We start from the raw sequence: 6161 nt of genomic DNA on the forward strand, positions 1-6161 counted from the left end.
ATAAAAGAAATCCTTGCTGGGGGAGTGAATTAACTGGACAACTTTTCAGTTACCTCAATTACCCACGGTGGAGCGCTGGCTAATAAACATTTTTTCCCTTATTTTGGAGTCAGACCCATTTATGCTGACATCTAGATGAAAAAGCAAACTTTTTCCCGTAAAAGGCTAGATGGGAAATATTTTAGGGTTTGCAGGCCAGATGGCCTCTGCCACAACTCAACTCTGCCACGGAAGCAGGAAAGCAGCCATGACAACAGCAAAACAACGGGGGGGGGGGGGGGGTGCTTGTGTGCCAATAAAACTTTATTTGCAAACACAGGATGAGGGCCTGATTTGGACTGCAGGTACTTGAATGAGAGTATGTTCTTTCAGACACAGTGTCTTGTGGAATCCTCTCAATGGGCGTTCACTCCCTTAGAAGAGTTTTGGTGATCATCTTCTCTGTGCAGAGCACTGTGGTCGGTGCCAACAAATGGGTAACAAAAGGCATAGTTCCTCTCTTCCTAAAGCTTATAATCAGGCCTAGTGGAAGGTACAGAGCAATGAACAGGCCTTGACACTGAGGTATGAAAAGCCCTGGATGGGGGTCATTTCAGGTGTGAGAGCAGAGAGGGACTCTCCCCACTAGACTTGACAGGTCCTGGAGGAAGTGGCCTCAGAGTTGTAGCTGGAAGGAAGGCTAAGAATGGGCCAGGCTGTCCAGGAGATCGAGATCTGGGAGAGGAGAAAAGGGATCGTCCTGATGAAGAAGAAACAGAGAATCTGAGAAACAGAAAAGCCTTGAATTCTGGAACAAGCCATGAGCAGTTAGCTGGAGAGAAGGGAGAGGCTGAACCATGTAGGGTCCAGGGAGCCGTGGAACCAAACCAAACCTAACCCAGAACAAAAATTCAGCTGAGGAAACCTGAAGATCTAATTGGCTTTGTGACGCGATTCATGAGCCAGCCAGCCCCTCATCCTCATCTGGGAAATATTAGGGCGCTCTGAGGAGGCGTATGAAAAGAGGGGTTTACAGGAAGAAGGATGTGGCCAGAGAGTTGTTAGCAGAAGAAAGAACTGTTCCAGGCAAGGTGACCTTCCCTTAGTGGGAGAGGGCAGGGGTCTTAGTAGGTGGATTGCTTCATCTTCCTCTGGGGGATGGAGAGGGCCCCTGGTGACAAGATTGTATCATTGGTGCTGACCAGAAAATTCCTGACTGACTGCTGAAGAACTGCATTTCTCAGGGTGGTTGAAGCCGTAATTAGATTAGGTAGTAAGCCTCAGATTGGTGGCTTGGTCAAAATGATACCATTTTGGGCCAGGGGTTTTCTTATTTCTTTTTAAATTCCAGTTGAGTTAACAGACAGTGTTATATTAGTGTCACGTGTACAACAGTGATTCAACAATTCTACACATTTCTCGGTGCTCATTGAGATAATTGTCCTCTTAATCCCTATCACCTATTTCACCCCTCCTCACCCCACCCCCACCTCCATTCTGGTAACCACCAGTTCTCTAGTATTAAGAGTCTGTTTTTTTCTTGTGGTTTTCTTTTCCACAGGATGATGGAGAAAAGCGATATGATTGGATTGGCATGTAGAGGGAAACGCATCTACCTGGGCTGCAGAGGAAGGACTGGAGGGATGTGGTTAGGGACACTGTGCAGCGATCCAGGAGGGGACAGGGGATGGTGGCCAGACGAGGTGACGCCAGCAGACATGGGAGAAATGCCTGCAATCCAGCGACCCAGGAGCTGAAATTGGCAGAGACTAGTAAATCTATGTTGATGGTCGGCCGTCTTTCTCAGATGGGTTTGAGACCTCTGAAGGTGCAGGAATGGGCATGGAGCCAAACTTGGATTTAGGGTCAAATGGGCCTTGGGGAACCCAAGGTGGAGAGGGGGGGTGATAACCACGATGGGGAGATGAAGTCAGGCTTCTGGGTGAGAGCAAGCTGGCCAGCAGGGAGGAGGTGCTGCAGAAGATGGGCAAAGAGCCAGCTCTCCCATCGGCAGGGAGGAGAAGGCGGCCCCCGAGGGAGAGTGTCCATGGTCAAGGCCTCCTGGATAGGCTAATTGCTTGATAAAGATTTTCTCATCCATGCCTTCGTTTCAGTCTATGGGGGATCATTTCTGTTTGTTTCAGGCCAATGGAGAATCAGGTTCGCTCAACCAAAATTTACATTGCAACCGATTTGATTGGCACGCATGTCAGAAGTCATGTCAGAGTCTAAAGGATCCTTAGAGGTGATCGGGCTCTGACGGCACCCTGCCGGCACCTCCACCAGCTGCTCTAAGACCCCTGGTGGGGAGGCCAGTGACATTTGCCGTGTGAGAGTCTTTGCCCCTGAGTCAGGCTCCAAAACATTAGGCAAAATGAAGTGAGCTGGTTAACTGGCTGAGTGAGCCGCAGGCCCGAGGGAGCTCCACATTCCTCTCGGCCAGTGATAGAGGAGGACGCGTGTCAGGCTTTGTGGCCCGCCTCACCTCCGTGCAATGCTAGTAAATTGTGTGTTTGGCAGGTCCCGGACACGGAGCCCCACTGTTCAAAACTCCAAAGGAGGGGGGCAAATGCGCCCTGCACATTCTTCCTTCCTCTCTCTGCAGATAGAATTCTTGATGAGGCACTTCTCCCAGGGCAGTCCTGGCCACTCAACGTTGCCACTGACCAACAACATGGCTTCTTAGCATGGCGGCCCCATTGCATTCTTGGGGGAACTGTTTGTCCATCGAGGGAAGGCAAGGTGAGTGAAAGGCAGTTTCGCTTGGCTGAAATCCACCCCCCCCCCCCATTTCTCTACCAAGTTCTCCTTCTGCACAGAGGTTAGGTTCTAGACAGAAGCTCAGCCTTGGAGGCCACGTGGGCCCGGGCCTGACCAGAAGCCATGGAATCCATGCCATGAGGTAGGGTGGGAGCCATCACTGTGCCTCCTGGTTCTGGTTCACAGACACCAGACAGTGAAAGCCCTCCACAGCCCAACCCTGCTTTGGGATCTGACTTTCCCTGCTCCTGCTTCCCCTCCAAAAGGCCTCATGCTCTCACTGACAGGTGAGCAAAGGTGTTTCCTGGTCCAGCCAGGTGTTTCCCTACTGTATTACTTCTCTAGGGTTATCATAACATGGACCATAGACCGGGTGGCTTAGACAATAGAAAACAGGATGCACCTTCGACCCAAGGCTTGGTAATCTCCTCAGCTAGCTATCCAAGTTCATTGCTTACACGTTCTACTTTTTTTTTTTTTTTTAAGATTTTATTTATTTATTTGACAGAGAGACAGCCAGCGAGAGAGGGAACACAGCAGGAGGAGTGTGAGAGGAAGAAGCAGGCTCTTAGCGGAGGAGCCTGATGTGGGGCTCGATCCCATAATGCCAGGATCACGCCCTGAGCCGAAGGCAGACGCTTAACGACTGCGCCACCCAGGCGCCCCACGTTCTACTTTCCACAGAGCAGTAGAACACAATCGGGCCAAGCCCTCTGCTACTTCATAATAAGGGTCACCTTTCTGACCGTTCCTTATAATCCGTTCCTCATTTCTGGTTGAGAGCTCACCAGAAGCACGAGTATACTCATGTTTCTAGCAACATCCTGTTCATGATGCTGTATGTCTTCTCTAAGACAATGGGCATTTTCTCTACAGCTCTCCTCTTTTCTTTCTAGACCTTCACCAGCACTGTCTTTAACACCCATATTTCTACCAACAATTTCTCAAGGCAATCTCGGTTTTTCTAACATGTACCTCAAAACTTCTCCACGCTTCTACCCATTCCCCGATTCTAAAGATACTTCCCCATTTTTAGGTATTTGGTACAGTAGCACCCCATTTCCCAGTACCCAAATCTGTATTAGTTTGCTAGGTGTGCCTTGTGTTTACCACAGACCAGGCAGCTCAAACAACAGCCTTACTGAGTCTTACTTAGTTTTAACCATCTGTGATGGATAATTTTCTGTGTCACTTTGACTGGGCCATGGAAGGCCAAGATATTTGGTCTCACGTTATCCTGCAGGATTACCATGTTAGATGAGGTTACCATTTAAGCTGGTAAACCAAGTAAAGCAGATTGCCCACCCTAGTGTGGGTGGGCCTCATCCAATCAGTCGAAGGCCTGCATAGAACAAAAAGGCTGACCTCCCCTGAGCACGAGAAAATTCCTCCTCCCTGGCTGCCTTTGAACTGGGACATCAGCTTTTTCCTGCTTTCAGACTCGAACTGAAACACCAGTTCTTCCTGGATCTTGAGAAAGGGTTCATTGTGAACTCAACTTTGGTTTGTACAGAGGCAACCAGGTGTTTCAAAGGGAGAATGAGGGGAGAGAGGAGGGATGAGTGAGGTTCATTAGAGTCAGAGAAGAGCAAAATTCCAAGAGGCAGGGTTGAGGAGGCTCTGGTCCATGTTAGGTTCCTACCCTTCCACAGAGGCTGGGAGAGGGGACCCTGTCTTCCGGTGTCAGCTGGAGCAAACGATTCAATTCCTTTGGCAGCCTCGAGTTTTCTCAGGTAAGCACTTTGAGGGGCGCTAGGGTTATCAGAGGAATGTGGCCTTGAGCTGTTAGAAACCATGTCAGCGTTTTGTTCTAGGCCAAGGTGGAAGCCTAGTTGAGAAGTGGGGTCAGAGGAGCCTGGCTAGTTTGGCCAACAGAATGATTCATTCTAACAGGGACCTCTAGAGCAGAAGGGGCCTTCAGAGCCATTGCCTCGGAGGGGAGGCCACCCGCTCTTGTGACCAGCACCGGGTGTGCTGTCTGCACAGGGGTGTGACCTCAGGGCACGGTCGCTCTCTCTGCAGAGGCAATTCCTCTCCACGGACAGCCACCAGCTGCCACGCTCCCCACCACCGGGAAGGCAGCTCGGTAAGGGCGAGAAGCCAATTCTTGCGGCCAGGTGGCAAGATCTGAACACAACAATGGCTGCAAAGCCGTGGCAGCTGAGAGGCTTCAAGAGTTCGTTCATTTCATGGTCAGTATCAACAGGGATGGGAGGCCAGCAAAGGCACAGAAGGCCAATGGAGCCGCAGTGCGTTCGCTCGGCTTCCGTGAGCATTGTGGGTTTGCTGCCCCCGCCCCGTGGGGTCCCAGTTCTATCGGCAGGCACCACACTCAATCATCTTACATTTATAGTCTTCATTTGTTTTATCTCAGAGGAACTAGGCCTTCCCCACGTTGGTTCCGAACCTTCCTCATGGTGGCGAGGACTTAGAGAGGCAATTAGACTGCAGGTGTGTCCCGCTTTTCCTCAGCGTGGATCTTGATAAAGGGATGAATAATCCCCAGGGATTTTTATTCTAGCAACAGGATGCAGTCCCCCCTGTGCCAAGCAGGGAGAGGCGAGCCCTCTTTGCTGATCTTTCATCATCTTGTGGGATCTTACCAGTCATCCAGAAGTTATGACAGCAACGCTCGTCCGGACCAACCACTAAGTGCAGGAAAGGTTTTTGTTTTGTTCTGTTTTGCTTTGTTTTCAGCTTTCATTGTACAAGCATGAATGTGGAGCTCAATGGGAACCATTTCTTTTCTGATTATTCTAATCCCAGAAGAAAAGCCAACCGCCGTTTGGAGCGTAAAGAACCAAACTTTGACGCTCACTTCACCCAGCTGCAGGAGGCCCCAGTGCGCGGGGAAGCTGCGTTTGTTCGGATCTGGGGGGCTTAGGTCACACACAGGACCCTCCTTTCCTTTTCTCAGTGCACGGAGAGTATACCTGTGCCTCGTGGAAGGCCCAGCCCTGTTTCTGAGCCGGGACACTCAGCCTGTAGAGTTATTACCCTGCACCATCTTTTTTTTTTTTTTTTTTTCCAGATTAAATAAATTGACAAATAGACGTTAAGGAGAGCCTTGAAGGGGATGACTGAAATATTCCCAAGGCTGTCTCCACCTTTGGTGTAGGATATCCCAAAACATATGCCCATCATCAGTGTCCCCAGAAATTGTCCAGCTTTCAGAGACCCAAGAAAGGACCCAGCAAAGTCTATCTAGTCAGTAACCATGTTATATTTCTTAAGGGTGGGGAGGGTGAAACAGTATTTCAAGTGGCATTGATGAGGGAACAGAAGGCATGCTGAGGACAAAGCAGAAACTGACACCCCGCACCCCTCATGGGATGTACGTGACATTCCTCAGGCACCCCTGGCTGCCCTAAAGCTAAGGAAAGGAAAAACAAATAGTTAACAGAGATCACAATCCTGCAAGA

The sequence above is a fragment of the Ursus maritimus genome, unplaced genomic scaffold (genome assembly GCF_017311325.1).
Source record: "Ursus maritimus isolate PB19 unplaced genomic scaffold, ASM1731132v1 scaffold_30, whole genome shotgun sequence".
Lineage (NCBI taxonomy): Eukaryota > Metazoa > Chordata > Mammalia > Carnivora > Ursidae > Ursus > Ursus maritimus.